The sequence below is a fragment of the Telopea speciosissima genome, chromosome 6, assembly GCF_018873765.1.
Source record: "Telopea speciosissima isolate NSW1024214 ecotype Mountain lineage chromosome 6, Tspe_v1, whole genome shotgun sequence".
NCBI lineage: Eukaryota > Viridiplantae > Streptophyta > Magnoliopsida > Proteales > Proteaceae > Telopea > Telopea speciosissima.
In genome coordinates this window covers 26468757-26483837 of record NC_057921.1, presented here as the reverse complement: position 1 = coordinate 26483837, position 15081 = coordinate 26468757, and the positions used below count along the sequence as shown (strand labels likewise).

At 39.8% G+C, this 15081-nt stretch overlaps 1 long non-coding RNA gene across 1 annotated transcript; it reads right to left on the bottom strand.

Annotated features, from left to right (window-relative positions):
- Window positions 1-14376: 14376 nt before the first annotated feature.
- Window positions 14377-14790, bottom strand: LOC122663627. The gene is made up of 3 exons (XR_006333202.1): window positions 14696-14790; window positions 14556-14602; window positions 14377-14441 (listed from the first exon to the last, which is right to left on the bottom strand). It is a non-coding gene; the product is annotated as an uncharacterized LOC122663627 (long non-coding RNA).
- Between the last annotated feature and the right edge of the window lie 291 nt (window positions 14791-15081).

Sequence of the window (15081 nt, the reverse complement as noted above, 5' to 3'; positions counted from 1 at the left end):
TGGACATGTACTATGGATTGGGGTTTGGCAGTACATGTGTACATGCCCTAGATTCCATAATGATTGTGTTGATTAGTGGGGGGGTTGTATATGATAAATTGTTATCATATAGGGAGTTATTTGGAATTTATTAATTTAATTGGCTCTTTATTTAATTAATGGATTTGGTGCTAATTGTAACTATCCATTAATAATTAAATAAAGAATCTAATTAATACTTTCGCTACTAGATTCTGCTTCTTCACCTGTGCAGCACTTTGAGTTTAAACAGAACTGCCAGACTGAGAGAGAGAGAGTCAGACTTTCACTAGGGCTCTATTAAATCTATCTAGGATTTAATTAAATCCTATTAGTATAAATAAGAGACCATAAAATGCAAAAGAGGGAGCTCTCCACGTTTTTGGAGCAGACACTCTCTCTGCTGCGTTTTTGATTTCTCTCTCTCCCTCTTGTGATCTCTCTTCTTCTTCTTGCTTCTCTCACCTGTGTTTGAGAGTTAGGGTTTATGAAACCCTAGATCTGTACTGAGAAGTTTGAGGGCATCTAGGACTGGCGTGTAGAACCTTGGTAGCACCATTGGAGGTTCAGATCTGTTTGCTTGGAGCGCTCGCTGGAGGAAGAACCACTGTCTATTGGAGGAGCAACACTTGAGGCTCACCAGGTTAGCAGTTCTTTATTAATTCCTTCTGTTCATTGATTATTAATATTTATGGGATGCGAAAGAAACTCGAATCGATTTATTGTCGCTGCGCATTCGAGTATGGGATGGATCCCTCTTGCCATGTGATGACTAGAGATGTATTTTCTCTGTCCCTAATGTGTTCTATAATTGCATGGGACACATGAGGGAAGGAGAAACCCTATTAAGGATGCACCAGGGTTCCCATGGGAGACCATGGGAAACCCTAAAATTAAAATGGGGCATCCATGGACACCATGGGATAACCCAGGGTGTGCAATACCCTAATTTTCAGTTAATTGGTTTCCCTAGGGAACCATGTTTTTTTTTTATCCCTGGACCGTTGTTTGACCCACAGTGTGGTATCAGAGCCACCTTTCCCACCCATGAATATTGAATAACTAATGGTTAATATGATTATCATGAGTGGGATGCAAGTTGGCACATGGGTGGTTAAAATTATGGTTGTTGTAACAACCTTCCCATGTGCAGCCTGCAGGCTACTGTCCATGGGCTTTAGCCTACGGGCAGCAGGCCTGTGGCCTGCAGCCCAAGGCTGCTGTCCGTGGGCCTTGTGCTTATGGGCTGCGCATGTGGGCTGCATGCACCCCCTTGTTTTCCCTCCAGTTTAACCAAAAAAAAATAATTTTTTTCCAAAATAGAATTTTATTATTTTGTTTTGTTTTTTGGAGGATGATGATGGGTGAAGAGATTCCCTCTTTACCCACTTGCAATTAAAATGCGATTTTAATTTTATGGGCTTAGATACATGTTATCACATGCGATGTGGTGGTTCAATAATTGAAGGAATCCATGTTTTAATTTTTGGTTTACTTGCTTTAATGCCCATGCATGAAATTATATTATGATGTGATTATGGGAATGACATTCTAATAAATGGATGGATTGTTTATGTATGTGATACATGGGGTTATGGGTGGATGTGATGCTTCTCTCTCTTTCTCTCTCTCCCCCTATCTTTTTTATAAACAAATGTACTCCACCCCATGGGCAGTCCAAATGGTGGGTTGGTTTCTCCATGCGAGGTTTCTTTATTATTATGGAAAGGAAAGTCTATACAATTTTTCCTAGGTTTCCATTATAATTTTAGAGGAGTTAGGACTCCCAGGGCATGTTGATGGTGATCCACATGTAGTGCTCAAAGCTTATGGAGATGCAAGTCACCTACTTTTATTTTTATTGGGAGGGTTCTTTAATTGCTTCTGATAAAAATGCCGTCATCCCATAATCACTTTTAATTAATGTTGATTAATTATGTTGTTTAAATCTATCCATGTATGTGAGAGTTAATTAATCTCTCTTTATTCACAATACATATATGATATGGACTAGTCTTAATCGGTAGACATGTCCATGGCCTCCTATTGAAGATAAATGTAGAAAGTGTGTGACATGACCCCGTATAAGCCGACAAGACATTTTCAGGACCTCTGTCACACATTTATCTATATTTACCTCTATCTAGATACATTAGGGTATGGATAGTGAGAGGGCACTGCGACAGTGGGCCATCTTTCATGATTCCATGATTCTAACTAATGCAATAGGTAAGTACATAACTTGGGTGTATGTCAGCCAACAGGATCTGGACATGACACCCAGGTGGCCGAAAATATTGGAAGCCCATGAGGCGGATAGCTTAGTCCACACTACCATGGTGTGTATAATGACTCCCGATAGGGTAAGTTATGCATGCAAGGGTTGTAGGTATCCAATTCATCTTTTGGGTTATGAGGGAAACCCAAATCATGAAAGACCATTGATGTGTGTGTGCTCAATTTATTATTTTCAATGGTCATTAATTAGCATGTGGTTATGTACTTGTGCATGTGTAGATTAATATACGATGTCTGCCGTTAATTCCAACCTGTTAACACTCATTAGCGAATACAAACTTAATAGTACAAACTATGTCGATTGGTACCGGAGCATTAAGTTGCTCCTGACTGCTGAAGGGCTGTACACAGTTCTAGATAAACAAGTTCCTCCTCAACCGGACCCGAACAATTTTGAGGCAAATGAAGAGATGCAAGAGTTCCTCATGAGGGATTCCAAGGCATCACTCTATATCCTAGGATCATTGAAAAAGTCAGTTGTAGACTCAGTCAAGGATATACGCACTGCTAGGGGTAAAATGGATAAGCTTGCTGAATTGTTCAACAAACAGTTGACACACGCACATTCTGATGCGGTGAGTCAAATCCATAACTCCAAGATGTCCCAGGGGACTCCAATAATGGATCATGTAATGAAAATGATCAATCTGTTTGAAAACTTGGAATCCATGGGGATTGATTTCAGCCTACGATACAAGACTGATGTGATCTTAGCGTCACTCACTTCTGTCTACGCACCTTTTAGGATGTCCTACAAGATGTTCGAGAAGGAGATGGAGCTCACCGAGCCTGCTAATGCACTGGTAGAGGCTAAAGCGTCCTTGAAAAAGGACAAGGCTGAGGTCAATGCAACTGAGGCAAAGCCTTCTTCAAATGGGAAGAAGAAGAAAAAAGGAAGTAAGGGCAAGACCCTGAAAGCCAAGGGTGGGAAGTCTGGCAATAAAGGCAAAGGCAAATGCTTCTATTACAAGAAGGAGGGTCACTGGAAAAGAAACTGTCGTGCTTACCTGGCAACTTTGAAAGGCAAGAAGCCGGATGAAACAGAGGCTGCTAAAGAAGGTACATGTGATGTTCACGTTCTTTATGAGTCTAATTTGTCTTTTGAACCGATCAATTCTTGGTTGGTGGATAGTGGATCCACTGTTCACATTTGCAATGATTTGCAGGGGTTCAAGGAGACAAGGAACTTGAAAAGAAATGAAGTTCGTCTTCGGATGGACACTGGAGCTGAGACCATGGCGTTGGCTGTGAGAACTTTTATTTTAAATTTTAGTTTTGCTAGTTTAGTTTTAAAGGATTGCTATTATGTACCCTCTTTCAAGAGGAAGATAATTTCAGTTTCAATACTTGTTTTGGACGAATATAGTTTTTCCTTTAATTCTAAATTGATTATTCGTTTTAATAATTCCTTTATGGCATCCGAATATATGCAAAGTGGTTTGTATTTCCTAGATTGCCCTATTAGAACGAATGTTATTTCAAATGTTGATTTGAAACGGAAAGCAGCTCCAGTGAACTCAACATATCTGTGGCATCTAAGATTGGGTCACATAAATGTGGACCGAATTAGTAGATTGGTGAGGGATGGGCCCTTAGAGAGTCTAAGGGTGGAACCATTCCCCACCTGTGAGTCATGCCTTCAGGGTAAAATGACCAAGAAACCCTTTAGCAATGCTAGAGCCACAGATCTGTTGGAGTTGATACACACTGATGTGTGTGGACCCATAAACATACAAGCAAGATATGGGTATGAGTACTTTATCACGTTCACCGATGATTACTCTAGATATGGTTACATATACTTGATGCATAGGAAATCAGAAGCCTTTGATAAATTCAAAGAATTCCAAGCCGAGGTCGAAAGACAGCTCGATAAACGCATCAAGTCCTTACGATCAGATCGTGGAGGGGAGTATCTATCGGATGAGTTTAAAGAACATCTCATATCCCAAGGGAGAGTTAGTCAGCTAACTAATCCAGGCACACCACAACAAAATGGTGTATCCGAACGACGCAATCAGACCCTATTAGATATGGTCAGGACGATGCTCACTTATAGTGAGCTACCTCTTTCTTTATAGGGGTACGCTTTAGAGACGGCGATATATATCTTGAATATGGTTCCATCTAAGTCTGTAGCCAAAAAACCCTTTGAGTTGTGGAAGGGGCGAAAGCCCAGTATTCAACACCTTAAGGTATGGGGTTGCATAGCACATGTGTGAAAGCAATAGACAGACAAGTTGGAATCCAGGACTTCGAGATGCTATTTCTTAGGCTACCCCAAAGGCACGATAGGCTATTATTTCTATGACCCAGTTGACCAAAAGGTCATTGTAAGTAAACATGTCACATTTTTGGAGGAAGAAATGATGACCCAGAGGTTCAAACCAGTAGTCATAAAAGAGCTATCAGATGGCTCAGAAACGTCACTTCCAGAAGTGAGACCAACTGACATACCCGCTGAAATACCAACACCTGAGGAACCTCGACGCAGTGGGAGGACTATTAGACCACCCACCAGGCTAACTCTTCTAACAGAAGAGGAAACTGTGGAAGAGTTCTACATGGTATCGGTTGAATCGGATGATGATCCAATGACATACTTTGAGGCTCTAAAGGATGTTGATGCCACTAGGTGGTTGGAGGCAATGCGCTCTGAAATTGATTCAATGCATTCCAACAAGGTCTGGACTCTAGTCGATCCACCACTTGGCATCAAGCCAATTGGATGCAAATGGATCTTCAAGAGGAAGAAGGGCGCAGATGGAAAGGTTGAAAGATTCAAAGCGAGACTGGTAGCAAATGGCTATACCCAGAAAGAGGGTATAGACTATGAGGAAACCTTTTCACCAGTAGCGATGATGAAATCCATCGGGATTTTATTGGCTATCGCAGCACACTTTGATTATGAGATCTGACAAATGGATGTGTAGACTGCATTTCTAAATGGGTTCCTTCAAGAGAAAATCTACATGGAACAGCCAGAGGGGTTCTCTTCCTTGGAGGAAGAAAGAAAGGTGTGCAAATTGCAGAGGTCCATTTATGGGCTGAAGCAGGCTTCCAGGAGCTGGAACATCAGGTTTGATCAATCAATCAAATCGTTTGGTTTTGATCAAAACATGGATGAACCATGCATTTACAAGAAGATCAGTGGGAGGGCAGTATGTTTTCTTGTTTTATACGTAGATGACATATTGCTGATTGGTAATGATGTAGGATTCCTTTCATCAGTAAAATAGTGGTTATCCACAACGTTTTTGATGAAAGACCTTGGTGAAGCTAGCTATATCCTTGGGATCAAACTCGTAAGAGATCGCCAGAAAAGGATGCTAGCCTTGTCACAGGCTACCTAAATAGATAAATTCCTGGCTAGATTTAGTATGGAGAACTCCAAGAGGGGAAGTGTTCCCTTCAGACATGGAGTCAGTCTTTCCAGATCTCAATGCCCTCAGTTTCAGACAGACATTGAAGAGTTGAAGAGGATTCCCTATGCCTCAGTAGTAGGGAGTCTTATGTACGCTATGTTGTGTACGAGGCCGGACATTTGCTTTATAGTAGCTATGGTAAGTCATTATCAATCTAACCCTGGGCGCGAGCATTGGAGTGCTGTCAAGAATATCCTCAAGTACCTGAGAAGGACTAAGGAATATTTCTTAGTTTTTGGATCTGATCAGTTGTCAGTATTGGGATACACAGATTCAGATTTCCAAACTGACAAGGATGACAGAAATTCCACGTCCGGGATGGTATATCTAATGGGTGGAGGTTCCATTGTGTGGCGGAGTGCAAAACAAAAGTCTACAGTCGATTCTACTACCGAAGCAGAATACCTTGTAGCTTGTAATGTAGCAAAAGAAGGTGTTTGGTTAAGAAAATTCCTATCAGATCTGGAGGTAGTCCCTGATCTTGTCAATGGCCTTATTCCCCTGTTATGTGACAACAGAGGGGCCATTGCACAAGCTAAGGAGACTAGGGCTCATCAGAGGAACAAGCACGTGCAGCGAAAATATCACCTCATCAGAGAGATTATCCAGCAGGGTGACGTGAGTATCTCCAAAGTGGACACAACTGAAAATGTGTCTGATGCCATGACAAAGGGTTTGTCAACAGGAGTGTTTGAGAAACACATGGAGGGCATGGGTTCAAAATGTATGGGGAATTGGCTTTGATGTACAAGTGGGAGATTGTTGGACAAGTGTGTGTCCATCAAACCCGGTTTGGTCCGGTTCAACCCGGTTCACCTTTGTATTGAACATTTATACATTTTAGTTTAATATTGTCACATACAATATAAACTTTTTGAGCATTATGTGTCCGTAAGTTATACTTAAAATGGTAGTCACGACTAGGGTTTGGGCTGGGCACCCTTATCATATGGTCGTCGCATTGGGTATGCCTAGACATGTGATGTCAAGGTACGAATGCGAGTGCTCACATGTTTGATGTGTGTATTGGCAAAGAATCTACTTTGTCGATTCCCTCATGTATTACTGCCGATGTAGGAAGGGATAGACATGTGTCACCGAACCCGCACTCGAGGGAACCCTATCACGCAAAGTGTGATCGCATTCTTTGGTTCATCGGTGAGACTCAAGCGAGTCAAAGCGATGTTCAGGGAATGCGTGAACACTTTGTGAGTGAAGGAGTTATCCAACACGGTCACCACTGCCCGATTGGGGAACACCAAGATAGAGACTGTCTGTGCATGATCGGATCAGAATCTGAATCCAGTACCATTTTGGAAATGGTTTTGTAAAATTTATTTTACATAAAATGATACATTATTTATAGTTATTTCAAATAAAGTGTTTTATCGAGTTTTGCGGAACCCGATCGGATGCACAAACGCTCTTATATGGACATGTACTATAGATTGGGGTTTGGCAGTACGTGTGTACATGTCCTAGATTCCATAATGATGGTGTTGATTAGTGGGGGGGGGGGTGTATATGATAAATTGTTATCATATAGGGAGTTATTTAGAATTTGCTAATTTAATTGGCTCTTTATTTAATTAATGGATTTGGTGCTAATTATAATTATCCATTAATAATTAAATAAAGAATCTAATTAATACTTTCCCTATTAGATTCTGTTTCTTCACCTGTGTAGCACTTTGAGTTTAAACAGAACTGCCAGACTAAGAGAGAGAGAGTCAGACTCTCACTAGGGCTCTATTAAATCTATCTAGGATTTAATTAAACCCTATTATTATAAATAGGGGACCATAAAACGCAGAAGAGGGAGCTCTCCACGTTTTTGGAGCAGACACTCTCTCTGCTGCGTTTTTGGTTTCTCTCTCTCCCTCTTGTGATCTCTCTTCTTCTTCTTGCTTTTCTCACCTGTGTTTGAGAGTTAAGGTTTGTGAAACCCTAGATCTGTGCTGAGGAGTTTGAGGGCATCTAGGACTGGCGTGTAGAACCTTGGTAGCACCATTGGAGGTTCAGATCTGTTTGCTTGGAGCGCTCGCTGGAGGAAGAACCACTGTCTATTGGAGGAGCAACACTTGAGGCTCACCAGGTTAGCAGTTCTTTATTAATTCCTTTTGTTCATTGTTTAGTAATATTTATGGGATACGAAAGAAACTCGAATCGATTTATTGCCGCTATGCATTCGAGTATGGGATGGATCCCTCTTGCCATGTGATGACTAGAGATGTATTTTCTCTGTCCCTAATGTGTTCTATAATTGCGTGGGACACATGAGGGAAGGAGAAACCCTATTAGGGATGCACCAGGGTTCCCATGGGAGACCATGGGAAACCCTAAAATTAAAATGGGGCATCCATGGGACACCATGGGATAACCTAGGGTGTGCAATACCCTAATTTTCAGTTTATTGGTTTCCCTAGGGAACCATGTTTTTTTTTATCCCTGGACCGTTGTTTGACCCACAATTATACCCTTGGTTATGAAGTTGAAACGTGGGTTTTCAAAAGTGTGCCGCCATTTGGTGTCTCTAGCATGTGGGTCCAAAATATCTTCTGGATTTTACGTCTTCTGAGGGGACTTGAAAAGACATCATAAAGTTCAAATTCGAACCCTTTAAGCTCCCGGAGTTACCTTGTCGCCGCTTCCCTTAAGGGTTTGACACATGGTCACCACATTCCCCTTTCAAATTTTCGGTTGCATCATGATTGTCTAGTATAGCACGTTGGATTGATCTGAGGTGTCCAACTGTTTCCCTAGGGTATATAAGGTTCTAACTTCCTGGGGCCTTTCCTCTTCATCCTTTCCAAATTCTAAAGCTCAGGAGTTTTGATTTTTTGCCTTTGCTACATCTCTCGAAGTCTTTTGCGTAGCGCTCTTTCTTCAACTACATTCCTCTTAGATCGAGTAAGTTCTTCTCTTCTCCTTTCTGCCTTTGATTCCATTTCTTTTGCCAAGGAATGTCGAGTTCTAGGAATGCCCCCAGTTCAAAAACTGTGAGGGACACTACCTCTTTATTTGAGGAATCTGACCGATTGTACCATGTTTCAGTGACTAAGGGTGTTGCCATGGTCCCTTCTAGGGGTTCTGCTGCGGTACACTGCACTCGATCTGATGCTTCCTCCGACACCTCTTCCGGTACCCCTCCGAAGAAGTCATCTGCCCCCTCACACGGGAAGGTCCATCACATTCACCAACCCCAAATCGATCCCACCATAGGAAAGAGTGTAGATGATATCCCTTCGATTTTAGGTGTGTTCGATGTCATGGAGTTTCTAGAAATCTACTTGATTCCGAAATCCATTGATCTCAGGACTGCTAGCCCTGAAGATAGGTTGAATACCGAGCATCCCAGTGAAGTCAGCCTTATTTCTAACGCCTTCGAGGTCGATTTCTGTCTCCCCGTTCCTCAGTTCATTCCATGCCTTCTTAGACACTACGGTGTAGCCCCCAGCCAATTACTTCCAAATTCCTGGAGGTGCATTGGGGCCTTTGTCCTCAGATGTACCCGGTTACACCAACATCCTTCCCCTGCACTGTTCATCAGGTGTTTTCTGCTTAATTCGCTCAGCTCTCACCCTGGATGGTATTATTTCTGTCAGCATGAACCCAACATCCCGATCATGAGTAAAATTCCTTCCTCCATCCATGCTTGGAAATAGAGGTTCTTTTGGGCTTCATGTTCCGGATACAAATTTTCCAGTAAGTGATGTTCGCCCAACACTTCTGCACAGAAAAAGATTCCATACCTTGACGACGAGGATCTAAAAACCCTCCAGTTGATAATAGTTTATAAAAGTCTTGTGGAACTTGCTGACATTGATGCCTTAGACATGTCTTACTTGGAAAAGGTGAGACTGTGAGTGTACTTTATAAGTGTTTTTACCTTCTTTCATTATACTAACCTTGATTTATTACTTTGTTGCAGTGGATTTTGACTTAGATTCCATGATGGATTTCATCACCGAGGACGAAGTAACCCTTTCCAGCAGCTAGAAAAGAAGATTTATCCTTTCCCTGAACATCGTTTGCATCACTGTTATTCTCATTGTGCTCTAGGGAATGGGTTCTCTCCTTCACCTGAGACGGGTGCGAAGGCTGCGTTGGAATTCTCTGTAAGATGTTACGCTGCATTTCCATCATCTGGTTCATCTGGTCCTGCCACCGAGTTTGCATTGCTTCGAACTATTCCACTGTTACTTACCACGGTGGATCTCCAGGGAGTCTTGATTGAGAATCTTCCTTTTGGGAATCGTCCTCTTCTATGATTACATCATCCCATCCGGCGTGATGGCTAGAAGGTCCCTCCGGTGCCCCTTCTTGAGCAACGGCACTAGCGACGGCCGCGGCGGTAGCAGTAGTGGCCTTTGAGATCTTCGACTGGTTACGAGTGTTGGTCATCGTGGGATCTCAACAGGTTTCTCACTTTTCGTTCCCACAGACGGTGCCAAAAATGTTGCACAAAGAAAGATACTATTCAACTATGAGGTTTCCGTCTCTGCAACACTAGAACTAATAATGGAAACAAAGAACTCTCTTGAAGCTTTCTTGATTTCTCAATTGATTGATGAATCTCCCTTACATGGGGCTCAATGGCCTCTATTTATACAAGTTTCATCCCTCCAATCCCTTACAAAGATCTGCCAAGTCGCTTTCCATCCTTGTCAACTGATTGAATCATTCTCGACCTTTGATCCTCTCGGTGTTAGCGTAGACATATATTTCTTACATGTAAAGGAAAGATAGTTCTATTATTGCTCAAATCCAATGGATATATATATATTTTTGGACTGAGTTTCCCTTCAGCCATGGTGAATGGGAAGCCAGTCACCGAGTCGGGTTTAGATTCATGTAAGGGTATAGAAGGGTATTTTGAGGAACATACTAACCTAGGAGGGCTTTGTGAACCTTCGGATGGTGGATGTCCATTCAGCGGGCGGTGGGGAGAAACTTAGTATGATGCCTCGCTTTTCGTATATTTTATTTATATTATTTTATTCATTGTGTTAGCAGAGTTGTGCTGGGCATTGGAAGGGATTTTCGAGGAGTTTCGATGTAGTTTGTTTTTGTAAGTATTTTACTTGATTTAAGGAGATTATTTATGGTTTTAATGTATTTCATAGATTTATTAATTTTTAATAATATTATATTACTTATGTTTGTTGTTACTTTATGTATCATACCCTATGTTATTTGAGTTGTTTTAGGATTTATATGGTTTGATCTAAGTCTATGGTTTATAGAAGGATTAATGTGATTGGGTTTATTTAAGGTTTGGTTCAATGGTTTGGTTCATGGGTTCAACTTATGGTTTGATTTAAGTGACTTCATAGCTTGAGGTGTTACTAGGAGATGAGGTTAATGGTATATTTGGAAAATGAAGAGTTGGTGAACTGGCGTTTAAATCATATTAGTCTATAGGAGGAGAAGAAAGAGAATCTTTATTAGTTTATTTGGAAGTCTAATGGATACTTGATAGTATTTACAAGAATGCCATTATTAAGTAGACAAATAGACTAAGTGTTCAGAAGCTAATTTTAGTGTTTTACATTCAAGAAAAGAGAAGAAGAGAAAGGAAGAGAAAGGAGAACATGAAGGATTGAAGGGAAATTGTTGCCATCAAGTGACTTGAGGCTTGTTTGAAGCACCCAAAGGAAGATTGAAGGCAAGGATGAAGGGGGAGATGATCTCCCAAGTGCTGAGTTCACATTGAAGGTTTGACATATATATATATATATATATATATGGATGAAGTTATTTGTCCAGGAGCATGGCCTACGCTAACACTCCCTAGGTCTTTCTCTCTACTCCTCCAATAGGTGGCGGAGATGTCATTTTTATAGGGAGGAGAGAGATAGATATTGGGGAGCGTTGGTGTAGGCCACACTCTTGGGCAAAGAACTTTTCCCAAAAATATATATGTCCACTGAATTTGAGCACCAATAGAACTATCATGCGATAGCTAAAGCTATCATGTCTCGAAGCCCTTTTTCTAGCATACTTGTGCTCAAGGTCACCTTAGAGATGGCACGCCCAAAAAAAAATTAAAAAAAAAAACAAAAAAAAAAAACAAAGAGATGGCACTCAAACACAAAAGAGGCAAGTGAAACAAATTGTACCCATTCTGTAAGAGTGATATTGATTTTTTTTGAAAAGAAAAAAGTTAAGGCAAGTAAAATAAAACGACAAAAGAAAGAAAGAAAGAAAGGGAGAACTAATAATCGAGTTAAGTACTAATAATCATTAATGCACTATTACATGTATTCATATAAATCAATTTTAACAATATATATATATATATAAAGAGTTAATAATCGTACTTTTGAGGAATACCAAAAAAAATATTAATGCACTATTACATGGTATTCATATAAATCAATTTTTAACAATATATATATATATATATATATATATATATAGAGAGAGAGAGAGAGAGAGAGAGAGAGAGAGAGAGAGAGAGAGAGAGAGAGAGAGAGAGAGAGAGAGAGAGAGAGAGAAACTGAGTCTGAAGACAATGAAATTAATCAGGTAGAATCAGACAATGAAGAACAAATCTCCCCTTGCACCTGTAGTCAAGGAATATTTTGTAACAATTGTAATGAATCTGAAGAATCCAAATCCATTAACATGATATACACAAATCTAGGAATGAAGAATTTTGACAAACTAGAAGAATTTCTTAATTTTTTTGATCAAATTAAAGATAAGAATACTAAAAAATTATATCTTCAGCATGCCCAAGAAGTAATGCAGCAATTATCAACAACTAACACACAAACTAAGGCCACTTCTTATGATATCAAACAAATTTATAAACGATTTGGAAAAACTCCCGTTACTCCACAAATTTCAGATCATACTCGGATCACAAACCTTGAAGCAACCACCAATGATCTTAAAACTGAAATTAAAAATATTAAAGCCGATATAGCAAAACTAAAGAAAACCCAACAATCCATTCCTGAACAAGAGATAGAAGAACCATAAACAAATAAAGAAACAGAATTCATTGATATTATCAACAAAGTTTCATGTCAACAGTGGTATGTAAATATAACACTTGTAATATTTTCTTCCTACAAAATAAACACTATGGCATTAATAGATTCAGGAGCCCAATTAAACTTTATACAAGAAGGATTAGTCCCTACACAATATTTTTTTGTCAAGAATTTGATCCGGGAATTTATCTGTGAAAGCAATTGATCTTTCAATTGGGATAATCCTGCCCTGGTAGATATAGTGTCCTAGAAAGCGGATTTTTGTTTGAAATAATTCCATTTTCTTCTGAGAGAGTACTAAGCCACTAATTTTCATAGTTTGGAAGAAATTTTGTGGGAAGAAGATATTACACGTGTTATATTTACATACCACTGTTGACATGAAACTTTGTTGATAATATCAATGAATTCTGTTTCTTTATTTGTTTGTGGTTCTTCTATCTCTTGTTCAGGAATGGATTGTTGGGTTTTCTTTAGTTATATAATATATAAAGGCCAGACTACTTTTATAGAAATTGACTTCGTTCATTCTCGAACCATCTCACAAAAAACCATCAGTTGGAAAGATGTCAAATTCCCACCCAAATGGTGTCTTCAGTGTCCATGTCCTGAACCACCCATTGAACCTCATTCTAAAGTCGAGTCCATAAGCCAAAGCCATGATGGAACTATTACAATCACTTTCCAACGAAACAAAGAAAAGGCAAACACACTCATCTGCCCTACACGGCTCTAGAAAGCATCTAAAACTCCCAATGCAACTCCCAGAGGACGGTAAAAAGAGGACGAAAAAAGAGGAATAAGACTAATAATCAATCGTCAGCGAAATAAGACTTGGCTCTGATACCAGTAGGATAACCAGGATGCTCATATATATATATATATATATATATATATATATATATATATATATATATATCATAAGTTAATGATTTTTAATATAATATAACTCAAATTTAGTATGATAAAAATTCAAAATAACAAAAAAAATAAAATTATATGGCCTAGTTTCAATTTGTATTTCTAAATTTATGATAAATAGTACATTCAATAAATCCCTTATGATAATTATTTTTTAAAAGTTTGATACTTAGTCAATAATTCAATAATGTACAAATCATAAAGGGGTATTATCGTAAATAGACAAAGAGAGTAAATAAGGAAAGGAAAACCAACGCGCATAATTTAAACGATATCTTATTCCCCGCTCCCGCCCATTTTCACCGACCTTCTCTGTTCTCTCTCTCACAGTGCGATAAGACCGTTGCAGATTTCAAATTGCTAGTTTCTTCCTCTTGTCTCCTATTCTCCTCTCCTCTCCTCTAGTACCCCAATTCTCTCTTGGCCGATCTCTCTCTATTTCTCATCTCTTAGCTCTCTTTCTGTGTCTTTCTTGCCGAGGGACCTCAATCGCTTGGTGGTAATTTCTTTCTCTAACGGTGGACCTGTGTGTAAAGAGGCCTTTTGTAATTGCAGCTTACAGGTATCTCTCTCTCTCTGTCTCTCTCTCTCTCCCTTTGCGCATGTCTTTACGTCTTTTTTTGGAGTAATTCTTGAAACCCCTGCACTCTCTGTCTACCCTACGGTCTCTGATAAGAGTTCTAGACTGTAAATGAAATATCTCTTATGAATGAACGACCTTCTTCTGCATTGTCTGGTTGTTTTATGCTTGAATTTAGCTGCAATAATCGTCCAGCTGCACTCAAGAATGTGACCACCAAAGATTTGAGCTCGAACCATCCATAAAACAGAGTATTGTTCTTAAACCAACAAGTAGAGATACAGAGTAGAGATGAAGGAAAACTCTTACTTTTCAGTTCCATGGAGGCTAATCTGCTCCCGAAGAATATCATCCTCCTGAATTTGAGATTATTCCATATTACATACAGAAAGGGGCTTAAGTAATTGAAAATGAGAAAAAAATATGAAACAGAGGAAGTAAGATGGTACCTCTTGGGTCCAGGTACCGATGTGACGCTCCTTCTGTTTGGTGGTCTCAGGCTTGGGAGCGTCATGGAGCTTCATATTCCGCATGGTTTCCTTCTTGCTTTATCAAGAGCTACCCGCATGTTAAAGCGGAGGCTTTTTGTATGATATATAAAGGGGTAAGTGAGCGGTTTGCCTCTGAATGTTTGTCTTTTCAGGGAACTGTTCCTTTCAAAACGGGAACAGCAGCTCCAACAAAGTTCTCAAGCACTCAGTCTCAAACACCGAATTGCATAGGATTCTAACTTTCCAATCACCTTTGATCTGAATTTCCCTCAAAAATTGTGAAAATCATGACACTCCAAACTATTCTCGATATTCTTATAGAAAGGAGAACTACGAGTAGAACA